This window comes from Salmo salar, chromosome 13 (assembly GCF_965601325.2).
Source record: "Salmo salar chromosome 13, fSalSal1, whole genome shotgun sequence".
Classification (NCBI taxonomy): Eukaryota; Metazoa; Chordata; class Actinopteri; order Salmoniformes; family Salmonidae; genus Salmo; species Salmo salar.
The window spans coordinates 9,408,397-9,429,031 of NC_138303.1; the positions used below are offsets into that span (position 1 = coordinate 9,408,397).

Sequence of the window (20,635 nt, forward strand, 5' to 3'; positions counted from 1 at the left end):
ATTACCTTGTGGTTGACCTACAAATACATAGAGGGATTACCTTGAGATGAACATAGAACTACATAGAGGGATTACCTTGAGATGAACCTACAAATACATAGAGGGATTACCTTGAGATGAACCTACAAATACATAGAGGGATTACCTTGAGATGAACCTACAAATACATAGAGGGATTACCTTGAGATGAACCTACAAATACATAGAGGGATTACCTTGAGATTAACCTACAAATACATAGAGGGATTACCTTGAGATTAACCTACAAATACATAGAGGGATTACCTTGAGATGAACCTACAAATACATAGAGGGATTACCTTGAGATGAACCTACAAATACATAGAGGGAGTTACCTTGAGATTAACCTACAAATACATAGAGGGATTACCTTGAGATTAACCTACAAATACATAGAGGGAGTTACCTTGAGATTAACCTACAAATACATAGAGGGAGTTACCTTGAGATTAACATAGAACTACATAGAGGGAGTTACCTTGAGATGAACATAGAACTACATAGAGGGATTACTTTGAGATTAACATAGAACTGCGTAGAGGGAGTTACTTTGAGATTAACATAGAAGTCCGTAGATGGAGTTACTTTGAGATTTGCAAATGCAAACAGATGCCCTTAATCCTGGTCCTCGGGACCCAAAGAGGTGCTTTATTTGTTTTTTCCCCGGCACGACATACCTGATTCCGCTAATAAAAGGTTTGTTGATGAGTTGATGAGATGAATTAGGTGTGTTAATGCAAAACCAGCCCCTTTGGGTCCCCAGGATTAAGGCCAGGGTTCAATCCCATCACGCGTTGTCTGGTATGCACTGTTTCGAGGTTATTTCCGAGTTTTCCATGAATACTGTCTCCCCAAACACGGGAACATTGCCTTTAAAAGGTGCGTAGCCGACAAAGCATGAACAGAAGGAATCGCGGTTAGCGCTGCAGGCCCAGCACACATATACCAGAGCTGGCATGGGTTGGAATCTGTCCCACTGTTACTTCAACTCACACTCCTATCTATCCTCTCTATCTCTATCCTCTCTATCTCTAGCCTCTCTATATCTATCCTCTCAATCTCTTTCCTATCTATCCTCTCTATGTCTATCCTCTCTATGTCTATCCTCTCTATCTCTATCCTCTCTATATCTATCCTCTCTATATCTATCCTCTCTATCTCTATCCTCTCTATCTCTAGCCTCTCTATATCTATCCTCTCAATCTCTATCCTATCTATCCTCTCTATGTCTATCCTCTCTATGTCTATCCTCTCTATCTCTATCCTCTCTATATCTATCCTCTCTATATCTATCCTCTCTATCTCTATCCTCTCTATCTCTAGCCTCTCTATATCTATCCTCTCAATCTCTATCCTATCTATCCTCTCTATGTCTATCCTCTCTATGTCTATCCTCTCTATCTCTATCCTCTCTATATCTATCCTCTCTATCTCTTTCCTATCTATCTATCCTCTATCTCTATCCTCTATCTCTTTCCTATCTATCTCTATCCTCTCAATCTCTATCCACTCTATCTCTATCCTCTCTATCCCTATCCTCTCTATATCTATCCTCTCTATCTCTATCCTCTCTATCTCTATCATATCTATCCTCTCTATATCTATCCTCTCTATCTCTATCCTGTCAATCTCTATCCTATCTATCCTCTCTATATCTATCCTCTCTATATCTATCCTCTCAATATCTATCCTCTCTATCCTCTCTATATCTATCCTCTCTATATCTATCCTCTCTGTATCTATCCTCTCTATCCTCTCTATATCTATCCTCTCTATATCTATCCTCTCTATCATCTCTATATCTATCCTCTCTATCCTCTCTATATCTATCCTCTCTATCTCTATCCTCTCTATCTATCCTCTCTATCTCTATCCTCTCAATCTCTCCTATCTTCTCTATATCTATCTTCTCTATATCTATCCTCTATCTATCCTATCTATCTCTATCCAATCTATCTTCTCTATATCTATCCTCTATCCTATCTATCCTCTCTATGTCTATCCTCTCTATCTCTATGCTCTCTATCTATCCGCTCTATCTCTTTCCTCTCTATCATCTCTGTCTATCCTCTGTCTCTATCCTATCTATCTATCCTCTCTATCTATTATTTCTATCTCTATCCTCTCTATATCTATCCTCTCTATCTCTATCCTATCTATCTCTATCCAATCTATCTTCTCTATATCTATCCTCTCTATCTCTATGCTATCTATATCTATCCTCTCTATATCTATCCTCTCTATCCTCTCTATATCTATCCTCTCTATCCTCTCTATATCTATCCTCTCTATCATCTCTATCTCTATCCTCTCTATCTCTATCATATCTATCCTCTCTATATCTATCCTCTCTATCTCTATCCTGTCAATCTCTATCCTATCTATCCTCTCTATATCTATCCTCTCAATATCTATCCTCTCTATATCTATCCTCTCTATCCTCTCTATATCTATCCTCTCTATATCTATCCTCTCTATATCTATCCTCTCTATCATCTCTATCTCTATCCTCTCTATCTCTATCCTCTCTATATATATCCTCTCTATCTCTATCCTGTCAATCTCTATCCTATCTATCCTCTCTATATCTATCATCTCTATATCTATCCTCTCTGTATCTATCCTCTCTATCCTCTCTATATCTATCCTCTCTATCATCTCTATATCTATCCTCTCTATCCTCTCTATATCTATCCTCTCTATCATCTCTATATCTATCCTCTCTATCCTCTCTATATCTATCCTCTCTATCCTCTCTATATCTATCCTCTCTATCTCTATCCTCTCTATCTCTATCCTCTCTATATATATCCTCTCTATCTCTATCCTGTCAATCTCTATCCTATCTATCCTCTCTATATCTATCCTCTCTATCCTCTCTATATCTATCCTCTCTATCCTCTCTATATCTATCCTCTCTATCATCTCTATATCTATCCTCTCTATATCTATCCTCTCTATCTCTATCCTCTCTATATCTATCCTCTCTATCCTCTCTATCTCTATCCTCTCAATCTCTATCCTATCTTCTCTATATCTATCTTCTCTATATCTATCCTCTATCTATCTATCCTATCTATCTCTATCCAATCTATCTTCACTATATCTATCCTATCTATCCTCTCTAAGTCTATCCTCTCTATCTCTATGCTCTCTATCTATCCGCTCTATCTCTTTCCTCTCTGTCATCTCTATGTCTATCCTCTGTCTCTATCCTATCCTATCTATCCTCTCTATATCTATCCTCTCTATCCTCTCTATCCTCTCAATCTCTATCCTATCTTCTCTATATCTATCTTCTCTATATCTATCCTCTATCTATCCTATGTATCTCTATCCAATCTATCTTCTCTATATCTATCCTCTCTGTATCTATCCTCTCTATCCTCTCTATATCTATCCTCTCTATCATCTCTATATCTATCCTCTCTATCCTCTCTATATCTATCCTCTCTATATCTATCCTCTCTATCATCTCTATATCTATCCTCTCTATCCTCTCTATATCTATCCTCTCTATATCTATCCTATCTTCTCTATATCTATCTTCTCTATATCTATCCTCTATCTATCCTATCTATCTTCTCTATATCTATCCTCTCTATCTCTATCTATCCTCTCTATCTCTATCCTCTCTATCTCTATGCTCTCTATATCTATCCGCTCTATCTCTTTCCTCTCTGTCATCTCTATGTCTATCCTCTCTGTCTCTATCTATCCTCTCTATCGATTATTTCTATCCTCTCTATATCTATCCTCTCTATCTCTATGCTGTCAATCTCTATCCTCTATCTCTGTCCTCTCTATCATCTCTATCTCTATCATATCTATCCTCTCTATATCTATCATCTCTATATCTATCCTCTCTATATCTATCCTCTCTATCATCTCTATATCTATCCTCTCTATCCTCTCTATATCTATCCTCTCTATCTCTATCCTCTCTATCTCTATCCTCTCTATCTCTATCCTGTCTATCTCTGTCCTCTCTATCATCTCTATCTCTGTCCTCTCTATCATCTCTATCTCTATCCTCTCTATCATCTCTATCTCTATCCTCTCTATCTCTTTCCTATCTATATCTATCCTCTCTATCTCTTTCCTATCTATATCTATCCTCTCTATCGCTATCCTCTCTATCTCTATCCTATCTATCTCTATCCTATATCTCTGTCCTCTCTATCATCTCTATCTCTATCCTCTCTATCATCTCTATATCTATCCGCTCTATCTCTTTCCTCTCTGTCATCTCTGTCTATCCTCTCTATCCTATCCTCTCTATCTCTATCCTGTCTATCTCTGTCCTCTCTATCTCTATCCTCTCTGTCTCTATCCTCTCTATCATCTCTATCTCTATACTCTCTGTCTCTATCCTCTCTATCATCTCTATCTCTATCCTCTATCTCTGTCCTCTCTATCAATTCAATTCAGGGGCTTTATTGGCATGGGAAACATGTGTTAACATTGCCAAAGCAAGTGAAGTAGATAATATACAAAAGTGAAATAAACAATGAAAATGTACAGTAAACATTACACTCACAGAAGTTTCAAAAGAATAAAGACATTACAAATGTCATATTATGTACATATACAGTGTTGTAACAATGTACAATAGTACACAAGGGAAAATAAATAAGCATAAATATGAGTTGTATTTACAATGGTGTTTGTTCTTCACTGGTTGACCTTTTCTTGTGGCAACAGGACACACATCTTGCTGCTGTGATGGAACACTGTGCTATTTCACCCAATAGATATGGGAGTTTATCAAAATTGGTTTTGTTTTCGAATTCTTTGTGGATCTGTGTAATCTGAGGGAAATATGTGTCTCTAATATGGTCATACATTTGGCAGGAGGTTAGGAAGTGCAGCTCAGTTTACACCACATTTTGTGGGCAGTGTGCACATAGCCTGTCTTCTCTTGAGTGCCAGGTCTGCCTACGGTGGCTTTTCTTAATAGCAAGGCTATGCTCACTGAGTCTGTACATAGTCAAAGATTTCCTTATGTTTGGGTCAGTCACAGTGGTCAGGTATTCTGCCACTATGTAGTCTCTGTTTAGGGCCAAATAGCATTCTAGTTTGCGCTGTTTTTTTGTTAATTCTTTCCAATGTGTCAAGTAATTATCTTTTTGTTTTCTCATGATTAGGTTGGGTCTAATTGTGTTGCTGTCCTGGGGCTCAGTGGGGTGTGTTTGTGAACAGAGCCCCAGGACCAGCTTGCTTAGGGGACTCTTCTCCAGGTTCATCTCTCTGTAGGTGATGGCTTTGTTATGGAAGGTTTGGGAATCACTTCCTTTTAGGTGGTTGTAGAATTTAACGGCTCTTTTCTGGATTTTGAGAATTAGCGGGTTTCGGCCTAATTCTACTCTGCATGCGTTATTTGGTGTTTTACGTTGTACACGGAGGATATTTTTGCAGAATTCTGCATGCAGAGTCTCAATTTGGTGTTTGTCCCATTTTGTGAATTCTTGGTTGGTGAGTGGACCCCAGACCTCACAACCATAAAGGGCAATGGGTTCTATAACTGATTCAAGTATTTTTAGCCAGATCCTAATTGGTATGTTGAATTGTATGTTCCTTTTGATGGCATAGAATGCCCTTCTTGCCTTGTCTCTCAGATCGTTCACAGCTTCTATCTCTATCCTCGCTATATCTATCCTATCTATCATCTCTATCCTCTCTATCCTATCTATCTCTATCCTATCTATCTCTATCCTCTCTATCTATCATCTCTATCCTCTCTATCTATCTTTTCTATATCTAGCCTCTATCTCTATCCTCTCTATCTCTATCCTCTCTATCCTCTCTATCTCTATATCTATCCTCTCTGCCTCTATCCTCTCTATCCTCTCTATATCTATCCTCTCTGTCTCTATCCTATCTATCAACACTGGTGTGGTAGCCATCCTCCCCTTTGTTTTTCTGCCAGTCAAAAAGCACGTTATACCGAGTCTCAATGTTCTTATAGCTCTGACCAATCCCATCGCACCAGCGCTTTGTTTTCTCATCTTACTGTTGGGAAAATGCGACTGTCAACATCAACACCTTTAGCCGTTACACGTAGAGATCCAAACCTTTTCATGCGGTTGCTTAGGTGTTGGGTTAAGATTGCTACAATATTTTGCCATGTAAATTCATTGTTGATCTGGATGTAAGTATGTGACTATTGATCAACGTTTTCAGGTTTGAGTTTCAATCAAAGTTATTGAAAGCAATGTCAGCACAATAACTGTTCGTTATGCACATTTTCTCACCAGTGCTGTGTTTCCACCACAGGAGGGTAGTGGCACCTTAATTGGGGAAGATGGGCTCATGGTAATGGCTGGAGCGGAATAGGTGGAATGGTATCAAATACATTAAACACGTGTGTTTGATGCCATTCCATTCGCTCCGTTCCAGACATTAATATGAGCAGTGTTCCACTCAGCAGCCTCCACTCCACAAAACTGACTTGTTGCGGATAAAAATCTGTGCACGATGACGTAATGCACATAAATTCTTACACAGGGACACTCAAAGTCAATCTTAAATGAATCATAATTTATTCCAACCAACTAAATGCACCATAGTAAACATGTCAATCAGGAGCTCTGCCTGGGCAGACCCAGCAGTTGTCTTATATACGGCTATACACAGACAAGTAATATTTGAATGATTTAGCATAATTAATTAGTCATTACCGTTTTGTTTCATTCATGTGACCGACCAATACTGGTTCATAACATGTGACAGACCAATACCTCACGAGGGTTCTTCTCTTTAAGCTGAGAGACCTTGAAACTGAGATATATTTTGTTCGTTCTCAAAACAAGGGTCTGGGCGTACTGCTAAATTGCAGATACTGATAAGTGAGGATTCGTTAAATCAGTCACTTGCATGAACACAGAAATTGGTTATTAGAACAGCTTCTATATCGAAATATTCTATACTCTAGTAAAGTAAGGGAAATCAACACAGAAAAAACCCAGACACTTCATCATTTCAAACCCTTCATTCTGGGTTGTACAATCCACTTAGTATGATAATAATATAATCATAATAAGGTTATATTTCTATTAATGGGAGTGAGTATCAACACATACACAAGGGATCTGTAGATTCAGAGGTGAATACACCTCTCAATGTTAACCATTGTTTCCGTATTTCTTACCACAATCGAGTTGCATTGACTTGCTCATCAGCTCAGTGATCCACATAATGTAAATAGGTTAAGGGTTTAGATGACTTTACCCTTAACTTGTTAAAAGAAAAACAACCTTCAATCATTACTCATCGTCCGTATATACAGGGGGGAAATGGGGGCTCATCCAGAGTTGGCATCTAACTGTTTCACCATCCTCTGGAGGAGCAGAAAACATGATAGCTGCTGAAATCTTAATTTAATAACATTTCACAGGGAAGAGAGATAGAACACATGTTATAACAGTTTCACACCAACCTTGCTAAGAATGAGATTGGGGCAAGGTTAGCCCAAGGGGCACAGCTCTGTCTCTAGTAGCCTTGCCTTTCTAATTATAATCTTAACTATTGATAAATGATCTAAACCAAATGTAGAATGACAGTCCTTAGTGCTTCACGTTGGTTCTATCACTTTAATTTAAGACCCTAACGTTTCTCATCACCTGTGGTAATGACAGATTGGTATTTCAATGCATTTCTAGTCTAAATTACTATACATTTTTGCAGTGTGCAGACCTCCACAATCAACCTGATACCCCAAATAAACAATTTTGGATAAGCCTAAATCAATTACGGGCACGGTTGAACACCCTCCTTCACGGCACTCATTCTTCCTTTCCTGGCGTATCCTCTTGTTTTTCATCAGATAATGTTTCAGTTCATCCTTTTAATGGCACATGTTCAAAGTGGATGGCCCTTGATAATGTCTCTCATCTGAGCCACCACTGTCCTTTACAGTCCATTATGTCCTTGTCCATTTTCCTATCAGTACACCAGCAGCATGAGAGAAGTTTGGACTGGATCTCTCTCTCCATGCTCACTCCACGTGGACTCAGAGAAAAGGTAGATGAAAAGGTAGATGATAGCTTCTGCTCATTTCTGCGTATACCAAATGAGAAGAGTTGCAAACACACACAGTCCGAGTTAAACTACATCTTTAATGCTTAAGATACTTTTGCAAAAGTACTTGACCCCCAATAATGCACTCTCTCGAATGAACCATTGAATGAGGTCATTACACAATGGCTACAGGGATCTTTTATAGCAACGATACACCCCCTTCGACGTACATTGACAAACCACAGATACTTAGTAACAGTTCACAAAGGTTAAGTTTTGTATGACAGATATCCATAAAACACATCAGACAGTAACTGCTATGTCAGCAGGGTTCATTGAATAGCCCAGTATCTGGTCCCCTTAGAACCGTCCCTCCCTGGTACGGTATAGAACAAAAACACAATTTCATCCATCAATTGTCAACTCTAGATACTCCCATCTCAAGCAAAAACCCTCTTGACCCCACTCCTGGACAGGCTCACTGGGGTGAGTGAGCCTCTAGGCCATATACTATCACAGGATAAGTGCGAGATCTAAGAGAGGACATACAAGGGTCCATTTACTGCCATAATCCTCCCCACAATAAAGAAAAGGAGGGAGTGACTTGCTCACAGACATTGTGGAGACAAGTCATTGGTTCCCCATTAATCACGCCATCCCTTCACATGGTTTAAGAATAGGTAAAGACACATTCCCATGACAACAAATCTGACCTCTCCCCTCTCTGGGCCCCAAGTGTCTGAGCCTCAGCTAAGGTAGACGTGTAACGGAAACATACCAGAGTCCAAAGGACACTTTCTAATGACAAGTATCTCACATAAGCATATTATACTAATAAAACATCTTAATTACCTATGTTACCCAAGTAATTCTGATTCATCCACGACAGTGGACAGACAAGAACAACAGTTTAGTTTAGAATAACAACACACAGTTGAAACCACATCCCTTGTCATCTTGGCTTATCATCTTGGCGATCTCACTGCAGAGTTACAGGGTCAGGGAGTCAAATGGCTAATCCTTAAGGAGAAATCCTCACCATCCAGCAGACCCGATCTGGTGACATTTGTTATTGAAGTCAAGACAAAAACAAAGACAAGAAAACAAAACAACAACAGCAATACACAGTATCACTCGAGGTGGGGGAAAACTTTAATTCATTTGTAGTAACTGTCATACATTACCAACATCTCGTTTTTCCTTTTACAGGCAGGCATGTGAAGAAAATACATTTGCATACTTACCAAATGATGCCAGGGGACTGGTAATTCCCCATTTAGACACATGAGTCACATCGTGAGTCATGTGTCCAAAAAACAACCACCAGTGCCTGTTAAATAAAAAATAAACAAATTAGAATAACAAATTGAATTATCTCTTGATAACTCCATAAGGAAATAATTGTATCTCATGGTGAATGGTAAAATAGACCAGAGACAGCTCTCTGTCTCTGTCCTTCTCGTGGTCCGAATCACACAAACTGAAATGGTCCACCCACACAGACAGCGTGGTGAAGAAGGTGCAACAGCGCCTCTTCAACCTCAGGAGGCTGAAGAAATTTGGCTTGTCACCAAAAACACTCACAAACTTTTACAGATGCACAATCGATAGCATCCTGTTGGGCTGTATCACCGCCTGGTACAGCAACTGCTCCGCCCAGAACTGTAAGTCTCTCCAGATGGTAGTGAGGTCTGCACAACGCATCTCCGGGGGCAAACTACCTGCCCTCCAGGACACCTACACCACCCGATGTCACAGGAAGGCCAAAAAGATCATCAAGGATAACAACCACTCGAGCCACTGCCTGTTCACCCCGCTAACATCCAGAAGGCGAGGTCAGTACAGGTGCATAAAAGCTGGGACCGAGAGACTGAAAAACAGCTTCTATCTCAAGGCCATCAGACTGTTAAATAGCCATCACTAACATTGAGTGCCAACATACTGACTCAATCTCTAGCCACTTTAATAATAAAAAATTGGATGTAATAAATGTATCACTAGTCACTTTAAACAATGCCACTTTATATAATGTTTAGATACCCTACATTACTCATCCCATATGTATATACTGTACTCTATACCATCTACTGCATCTTGCCTATGCCGCACGTCCAACGCTCATCCATATATTTATATGTACATATTCTTATTCATTCCTTTACGCTTGTGTGTGTATAAGGTAGTTGTTGTGAATTTGTTAGATGAATTGTTAGATATTACTGCACGGTCGGAACTAGAAGCACAAGGATTTCGCTACACTCGCATTAACATCTGCTGACCACGTGTATGTGACAAATAAAATTTGATTTGATTTGACATAGTACTATTGATGAATGATAAACTACTTCTTAATTATTTGTTTTTACATAAAACACAAAACAATGTCTGCTGTCTTTCTAGTGATCAGGCCTCACCAGGAAGTCAGAACAGAGGTCTGAGGTCAGTCAGCCCTATTGAGTGAGTGTTTGTTTGTTTACCTGTACCTCAGACATTATTTAAAGATATTTCAAACCTTTTGTGTATCAGTTTTACATTGGGTTTTTCAGTACATTACTTCTAATCAAGTGAATTTACATGTGTGCAACCCAAACTCTGACAATAGAAACTTTTATTTGTGTACAGCATCCTTTCTAACCAATGAAAAACCCACTAAATCCGAGTATTAACCACTAATAAATATTCATTAACAGGTGGGTTGTGTGTGGGTGTTGGCGTGTAAAGTCACCACAAACAAAATGGCTTTGCTTAATTTGGGAGGTCCCTTAATTCTTACGGGCAGGTGGGACGGTAGCGTCTCACCTGGCCAACATCCAGTGAAATTCAAGAATACCAATTTCTAATATTTAACATTCTTGAAAATATATGTGTTATACATCAAAATAAAGCTTAACTTCTTGTTAATCCAGCCAAGGTGTCAGATTTCAAAAAGGCTTTACAGTGAAAGCAAACCATGCAATTATCTGGACAGCACCCCGCATACAAATGCATAACAAATCATTTTCAACCAGGGAGTTGCGACACGAAAGTCAGATATATATATATATACACTGCTCAAAAAAATAAAGGGAACACTAAAAAAACACATCCTAGATCTGAATGAATGAAATAATCTTATTAAATACTTTTATCTTTACATAGTTGAATGTGCTGACAACAAAATCACACAAAAATAATCAATGGAAATCCAATTTATCAACCCATGGAGGTCTGGATTTGTAGTCACACTCAAAATTAAAGTGGAAAACCACACTACAGGCTGATCCAACTTTGATGTAATGTCCTTAAAACAAGTCAAATGAGGCTTAGTAGTGTGTGTGGCCTCCACGTGCCTGTATGACCTCCCTACAACGCCTGGGCATGCTCCTGATGAGGAGGCGGATGGTCTCCTGAGGGATCTCCTCCCAGATCTGGACTAAAGCATCCGCCAACTCCTGGACAGTCTGTGGCGCAAAGTGGCGTTGGTGGATGGAGCGAGACATGATGTCCCAGATGTGCTCAATTGGATTCAGGGCTGGAGAACGGGCGGGCCAGTCCATAGCATCAATGCCTTCCTCTTGCAGGAACTGCTGACACACTCCAGCCACATGAGGTCTAGCATTGTCTTGCATTAGGAGGAACCCAGGGCCTCCAGCATATGGTCTCACAAGGGGTCTGAGGATCTCATCTCGGTACCTAATGGCAGTCAGGCTACCTCTGGCGAGCACATGGAGGGCTGTGCGGCCCCCCAAAGAAATGCCACCCCACACCATGACTGACCCACCGCCAAACCGGTCATGCTGGAGGATGTTGCAGGCAGCAGAACGTTCTCCACGGCGTCTCCAGACTGTCACGTCTGTCACATGTGCTCAGTGTGAACCTGCTTTCATCTGTGAAGAGCACAGGGTGCCAGTGGCGAATTTGCCAAACTTGGTGTTCTCTGGCAAATGCCAAACGACCTGCACGGTGTTGGGCTGTAAGCACAACCCCCACCTGTGGACGTCGGGCCCTCATACCACCCTCATGGAGTCTGTTTCTGACCATTTGAGCAGACACATGCACATGTGGCCTGCTGGAGGTCATTTTGCAGGGCTCTGGCAGTGCTCCTCCTGCTCCTCCTTGCACAAAGGCGGAGGTAGCGGTCCTGCTGCTGGGTTGTGCCCTCCTACGGCCTCCTCCACGTCTCCTGATGTACTGGCCTGTCTCCTGGTAGTGCCTCCATGCTCTGGACACTACGCTGACAGACACAGCAAACCATCTTGCCACAGCTTGCATTGATGTGCCATTCTGGATGAGCTGCACTACCTGAGCCACTTGTGTGGGTTGTAGACTCCGTCTCATGCTACCACAAGAGTGAAAGCACCGGCAGCATTCAAAAGTGACCAAAACATCAGCCAGGAAGCATAGGAACTGAGAAGTGGTCTGTGGTTACCACCTGCAGAACCACTCCTTTATTGGGGGTGTCTTGCTAATTGCCTATAATTTCCACCTGTTGTCTATTCCATTTGCACAACAGCATGTGAAATTTATTGTCAATCAGTGTTGCTTCCTAAGTGGACAGTTTGATTTCACAGAAGTGTGATTGACTTGGAGTTACATTGTGTTGTTTAAGTGTTCCCTTTATTTTTTTGAGCAGTATATATATATGCCTTACCTTTGAGGACCTTCTTCTGTTGGCACTCCAAAAGGTCCCAGTAACGTTACAAATGGTCTTTTTGTTCAATAAAGTCCTTCTTTATATCCATAAAAACTCAGTTTAGCTGGCGCGCTTCAGTCAATAATCCACTCGGTTTCCCTCCTTCAAAATGCATACAAAATAAATCCCAAACGTTACCAATAAACTTATCCAAACAAGTCAATCAACGTTTATAATCAAACCTTAGGTACCCTAATACGCAAATAAACAATCAAATTTAAGACGGAGAATAGTATGTTCATTACCGGAGATAAATAACAAAGAACGCGCTTTCCTCCACGCGCATTGGAAACACTACAGCCAAAATGGGAGCCACTTAGAAAAACTACAACTTCTCCCTCATTTTCCAAAAAACAGCCTGAAACTATTTCTAAAGACTGTTGACATCTAGTGGAAGCCCTAGGAACTGCAATCAGGGAGGATTTCGCCTTATTATAATAGTGCCAGCCATTGAAATCAGTGGTAGCATGAATTCTTTTTGGGGGGGGATGGTTTGTCCTCAGGGTTTCACCTGCCATTTCAGTTCTGTTATACTCACAGACATTATTTTAACCTCTCTAGGACCGGCGGGACGAATTCGTCCCACCTACGTAACAGCCAGTTGAATCCTGTGGCGCGATTTTCAAATACCTTAGAAATGCTATTACTTCAATTTCTCAAACATATTACTATTTTACAGCATTTTAAAGACAAGACTCTCGTTAATCTAACCACACTGTCCGATTTCAAAAAGGCTTTATAACGAAAGCAAAACATTAGATTATGTCAGCAGAGTACCCAGCCAGAAATAATCAGACACCCATTTTTCAAGCTAGCATATAATGTCACAAAAACCCAGAAGACAGCTAAATGCAGCACTAACCTTTGATGATCTTCATCAGATGACACACCTAGGACATTATGTTATACAATACATGCATGTTTTGTTCAATCAAGTTCATATTTATATCAAAAATCAGCTTTTTACATTAGCATGTGACGTTCAGAACTAGCATACCCACCGCAAACTTCCGGTGAATTTACTAACAATTTACTAAATTACTCACGATAAACGTTCACAAAAAGCATAACAATTATTTTAAGAATTATAGATACAGAACTCCTCTATGCACTCGATATGTCCGATTTTAAAATAGCTTTTTGGTGAAAGCACATTTTGCAATATTCTCAGTAGATAGCCCAGCATCACAGGGCTAGCTATTTAGACACCCATCAAGTTTAGCCTTCTCCAAAATCAGATTTACTATTAGAAAAGTTTGATTACCTTTCCTGTTCTTCGTCAGAATGCACTCCCAGGACTTCTACTTCAATAACAAATGTTGGTTTGGTCCAAAATAATCCATAGTAATGTTCCAACAGCGGCGTTTTGTTCGTGCATTCTAGACACTATCCAAATGGTAAATAAGGGTCACGCGCACTGCGCATTTCGTGACAAAAGATTTCTAAATATTTCATTACCGTACTTCGAAGCATGTCAACCGCTGTTTAAAATCAATTTTTATGCCATTTTTCTCGTAAAAAAGCGATAATATTCCGACCGGGAATCTGCAATTAGGTAAACAGCCGAAATAAAATATATCACTGGGTCGACTCGGGCACGCGCCTAATTCCTTTGTCCTCTGATCGGCCACTTGGCAAAGGCGATTATGTGTTTCAGCCTGGGGCTGCCTCGACATCGTTCAGCTTTTTCCCGTAGGAAGTGTCATGTTACAGCTAAGATCCTGACTCTTCAATAAACAGAGGCAAGAACAACAACACCTTGTCAGACAGGCCACTTCCTGCATGAAATCTTCTCAGGTTTTTGCCTGCCATATGAGTTCTGTTATACTCACAGACACCATTCAAACAGTTTTAGAAACTTTAGGGTGTTTTCTATCCAAAGCCAATAATTATATGCATATTCTAGTTACTGGACAGGAGTAGTAACCAGATTAAATCGGGTACGTTTTTTATCCGGCCGTGCAAATACTGCCCCCTATCCCCAACAGGTTAATAGTTTTAGAAACTTTGGAGTGTTTTCTATTCAAATCTACTAATTATATGCATATCCTAGCTTCTGGGCCTGAGTAGCAGGCAGTTTACTTTGGGCACGCTTTTCATCCGGACGTCAAAATATCGCCCCCCTATCCCAAAGAGGCCGTTAACAGCTGGATCCGGGTACTTTTAACAGCTGTCCCAAGACACCTGCCTCAGGAAGCCTTTCAAAGGGAAACCTATTATTTTTTACTTGGTAGCGGACATTTCATCAGTCCTGGAAGAAAGAAAATAAACATGTACTTAGTTTTCACTATGCTACATTTTAATCAGTCCTAACAATTATTAATCATTAATCGAGTTTACCGCATCTTGGGCAGGACATTTCAATAAACCCATGCGTATACAGAATTGTTGTGGAAATTCTTACACAGGGATACTCGAAGTGTGTCAGCGAGCTGGAGAGGTTCCAACCAACTAATTGCACCATAGTAAACATGTCAATCAGTAGCTCTGCCTGGGCAGACCCAGCAGTTGTCTTATATACAGCTATACACAGACAAGTAATATTTGAATGATTTAGTATAATTAATTTGTCATTACCGTTTTGTTTCATTCATGTGACCGACCAATACTGGTTCATAACATGTGACAGACCAATACCTCACGAGGGTTCTTCTCTCTAAGCTGAGAGACCTTGAAACTGAGATATCTTTTGTTCATTCTCAAAACAAGGGTCTGGGCGTACTGCCAAATTGCAGATACTGTTAAGTGAAGATTCGTTAAATCAGTCACTTGCATGAACACAGAAATTGGTTATTAGAACAGCACATGAATAGAACACAGAAATTAGTTATAAGAAAAGCACAAACATTAAAATTCCATTACATATTTGTTACGTTTTTATGTACCGAATAAAAATCGAAACGTTCAATGTGTTTTCATCGCATTTTCAACTCTGCTGATGGTTTTGTCACAAAAACTGTTGCGTTAAATAGCAAATGTGTCTACACTGGTCTTGGAGCCTGCGCTCTAGCGAACAGCTCTCAGATACAGGGCGGGTAGGCTAGTTAGTCTACACGATGACATTATTATGGATAATAGAGAGAATATTTGTATTTGTCAAAATGGCAGCCAAGCATCAATCATCAGGATAATACCACTAAAGGCACTATCACCACCCTGTGATGTTCATCCTAACTTATTTCATCTGTAGCCTGATAAAATGCATGGTTTTCCCAGTCGTAGTTGTATCAGTGTTCCTTCCATCCCTCTCCTCGCCCCTACCTGGGCTCGAACCAGGGACCCTCTGCACACATCAACAACTGCCTCCCCTCGAAGCATCGTTTACCTATCGCTCCACAAAAGCCGCGGCCCTTGCAGAGCACAAGGGGGAAACAACTACTTCAAGGATCTCAGAGCGAGTGACGTCACCGATTAGAAACGCTATTAGCGCACCACCACCGCTAACTAGCTAGCCATTTCACATCGGTTACACATACACCATGTCATCATGTGACTCCAAGTTTATTACGATATGATAGTTATTATATCAATATTTGCGCATAAACTTCCTGTTTCCATCCCAGCTGTCATGATTTTTTTTTTCTTTTACATTATTAATAATAACTGTGGTTGGAAACAGGGTAAAAATCATCTAAATTGATTCTTCTTACTAGATGCACTGGAAACATTGGTGTGAGAGTGTTTCCTACTGCCACATTTTTTTTTTACACCAGCGCCTTTCCTTTTAAACCCAAGTCACATTAAGATTGACTTTATAATTTAAACCTAACCTATGGCCTGACCCATCACCTTATGTATTATTGCCCCACAGTGGTAAGAAGTGACATCATGTCACAAGGTGGACCAAAATGCAACGGGTATGATAATCATCTTCTTATTTATTGAAGGAAAAACACTTAAACAAAACAAACGACAAAAACAGTCCAATAAGGTGCACAGACTATACTGGAAACAACCACCCACAAAATACAAGAGAAAACTAACCCAACTAAATATGGCCTCCAATTAGAGACAATGACAACCAGCTGCCTCTAATTGGAGGTCATTACCAAAAACCCAACATAGAAATAGAAAACTAGATAAACACATAGAAATAGAAAATGTAGAACATAAACCAAATAACCCCGAAACACACAAAACAAACACCCCTTGCCATGCCCTGACCAAACTACAATAACAAATAACCCCTTATACTGGTCAGGACGTGACACATCCCCAAAAAACGATGCAACACGGACGCTTTCTGGCCCTAAAACTCAAACTGAAACGAAATGATAGAAAATTATAGAAAAAATACTAATATATTTTTATAAAACTTTACGTAAATAAAAAAACGTAGCAAATCAGGTCTGTATACTAACTGAAACTAAACTGAATTTCTAATTTAAAAAATGAATTCATGAATAGAAATGAATATCAAAACACTAAACTATATTAAAAAAAATATGGTTTAAATACAGCGCAATGGGCATTTCAAATAGTTGGGTTGAGAAAAACATTTTCTCTTTTCACAATGGTACATTTCATGGAGGTATTAGAGGGGCAATATAGGAGAAACACAACAACAAAGCAGGCATCTCGCCACTTTTTTTGGAAAAAGTCACAAAATTGATGTGCCAATCCCAGATTACCCCTTTAAAGATCAATGATGCAAATCATGGTGCCAGCTATTGATGATGGTCTCTCATCGCATGCTTTTAACATCAGACAGAACAGAAGATTTTCTGCTCCGAGATAGACAAATGCTAATTGCCATTATCATCAGCTTGATCAGGGACCTCTACATATCAAACCAAACTTTATTTGTCAAATGTACCGAATACAACATGTGTAGACCTTACCGGGGGATGTCAATGTAAACAGTCCAGGTGGCCAGTTGATTAATTGGTCAGGAGTCTTATGGCTTGGTGGGTAGAAGCTGAATGGAAGCCTCTTGGACCTAGACTTGGCACTCCGGTACTGCTTGCCGTGCGGTAGCAGAGAGAACAGACTATAACTAGGGTGACTGGAGTCTTTGACAATTGTTTGGTCCTTCCTCTGACAACAGCCTAGTACATAGGTCCTGGATGTCAGGAAGCTTGGCCCCAGAGATGCACTGGGCCGTACGCACTACCCTCTGTAGCACCTTACGGTCAGATGCTGAGCAGTTGTCATAATAGGCGGTGATGCAGCCGATCAGGATGCTCTCGATGGTGCAGCTGTAAGACTTTTTAAGGATCTGGGGACTATGCCAAATCTTTTCAGTCTTCTTTGGGGGAAAGTGTGTTATCGTGCCCTCTTCACGACTGTCTTGGTGTGTTTGGACCATGATAGTTCGTTGGTGATGTGGACACCAAGGAAGTTGACCCGATCCACCACAGCCACGTTGATGTTAATGGAGGCCTGTTCGGCCCACTTTTTCCTGTAGTCCACCATCAGCTCGTTTGTCATGCTCACATTGAGGAAGAGGTTGTTGTCCCAGCACCAGAATGCCAGTTCTCTGACCTCCCTATAGGCTGTCTCATCGTTGTTGGTGATCAGGGCTACCACTGTTGTGTCGTCAGCAAACTTAATGATGGTGTTGGAGTCGTGTTTGGCCACGCAATCATGGGTGAACAGGGAGTACAGGAGGGGACTAAGCACACACCCCTGAGGGGCCCCAGTGTCTTCTGATCCCTCCTGTCTCAGCCTTCAGTATTTATGCTGCAGTAGTTTATGTGTCGGGGGGCTAGGGTCAGTCTGTTACATCTGGAGTATTTCTCTTGTCTTATCCGGTGTCCTGTGTGAATTTAAATATGCTCTCTCTAATTCTCTCTTTCTCTCTTTCTTTCTTTCTCTCGGAGGACCTGAGCCCTAGGACCATGCCTCAGGACTACCTGGCATGATGACTCCTTGCTGTCCCCAGTCCACCTGGCCATGCTGCTGCTCCAGTTTCAACTGTTCTGCCTGCGGCTATGGAACCCTGACCTGTTCACCGGACGTGCTTGCTGCACCCTCGACAACTACTATGATTATTATTATTTGACCATGCTGGTCATTTATGAACATTTTAACATCTTGACCATGTTCTGTTATAATATCCACCCTGCACAGCCAGAAGAGGACTGGCCACCCCTCATAGCCTGGTTCCTCTCTAGGTTTCTTCCTAGGTTTTTGGCCTTTCTAGGGAGTTTTTCCTAGGGAGTTTTTCCTAGCCACCGTGCTTCTTTCACATGCGTTGCTTGCTGTTTGGGGTTTTAGGCTGGGTTTCTGTACAGCACTTTGAGATATCAGCTGATGTACGAAGGGCTTTATAAATAAATTTGATTTGATTTGATTTGAGGATCAGCTTAGCAAACGTGTTGTTACCTACCCTCACCACCTGGGGGCAGCCCGTCAGGAAGTCCAGGATCCAGTTATAGAGGGAGGTGTTTAGTCCCAGGGTCCTTAGCTTAGTGATGAGCTTTGTGGGCGCTATGGTGTTGAACGCTGAGCTGTAGTTAATGAACAGCATTCTCACATAGGTGTTCCTTTTGTCCAGGTGGGAAAGGGCAGTGTGGAGTGCGATTGAGATTGCGTCATCTGTAGATCTGTTGGGGTGGTATGCGAATTGGAGTGGGTCTAGGTTATCCGGGAGGATGCTGTTGATGTGAGCCATGACCAGCCTTTCAAAGCACTTCATGGCTACCGACGTGAGTGCTACGGGGCGGTAATCATTTAGGCAGGTTACCTTCGCTTGCTTGGGCACAGGGACTATGGTGGTCTGTTTGAATCATGTAGGTATTACAGACTTGGGCAGGGAGAGGTTGAAAATGTGCCCGTTTGTCCGCGGATGCTGTGAGTACACGTCCTGGTAATCCGTCTGGCCCCGCAGCTTTGTGAATGTTGACCTGTTTAAAGGTCTTGCTCACATCGGCTACCAAGAGCGTGATCACACAGTCGTCCAGAACAGTTGATGCTCTCATGCATGCTTCAGTTTTGCTTGCCTCGTAGTGAGGCTGAAAGGCATTTAGCTCGACTTGTAGGCTTGTGTCACTGGGTAATAGTTTTCAAGCCCTGCTACATCCGACGAGTGTCAGTGTAGTACAAACAAATGACGTGGGGTTTCCTCTCACCGCTGCATAGGGAATGAAAACAAATGCGAATTGCCATTATCAGCAGTTTGATCAGGGACCTCTACAAACAAACGATGGGGGGGGTTTCCTCTCACCGCAGCATAAAGAAACCTTTCAATGGTAATCCCTCTGTGGTTTGGTTATTGCAGTAGAGAGTAGGTTGAGGGTTCCCTAGCCAACACAACACTGGGTGGTATTTTCTGAGAGACTCTACCACTAGTATCTGTGGTCTGGGTATTCTTTACATATAATTTCCATGGCAAGGCCTGTGTGTGTGGGAGGTAGTGGAGGATTCCCTCTAGCTGACCACACTGTGTGTGGTTTAAAGCCACAGAGAGACAGGCTACTGTACCAGGTGTTTAGCATGTGTTAACTATGGCAAACCTAGTAGAACAAAAGGTAACTATGGGGCACCTGTTTGTGGAATACATTATGCTTTAATAATGGTGCGTTATCAATGGTGCATTGTCGTGCATTATCAATTTGTGTTATCAATTATGCATTATCGATGGTGCATTGTCGGTGACACGTTATCAATGGTGCATTATTAAATGGTGCATTATCAATGGTGCATTACCAATGGTGCATTATCAATTGTGCGTTATAAATGTCACATTATTGATGGTGCATTATTAAATGGTGCATTATCAATGACCCATTATCGATGGTGCATTATCAATGACACATTACCAATGGTGCATTATCAATGACGCATTACCAATGGTGCATTATCAATGGTGCATTATCGACGTCGCATTATCAATGGCACATTATTATTACATGATACCATATGTTTTCTGTGTACTCTGATGCTCTACGTGACCATAGATATCCCATTTTAGTGATCGCT

General features: G+C 40.9%; 1 protein-coding gene across 1 annotated transcript in view; it reads left to right on the plus strand.

Moving 5' to 3' along the window:
* rps21 (ribosomal protein S21) overlaps nt 1–20,635 on the plus strand; it is a 92,896-nt gene that overhangs the window by 56,929 nt on the left and 15,332 nt on the right. The window lies entirely within an intron of this gene.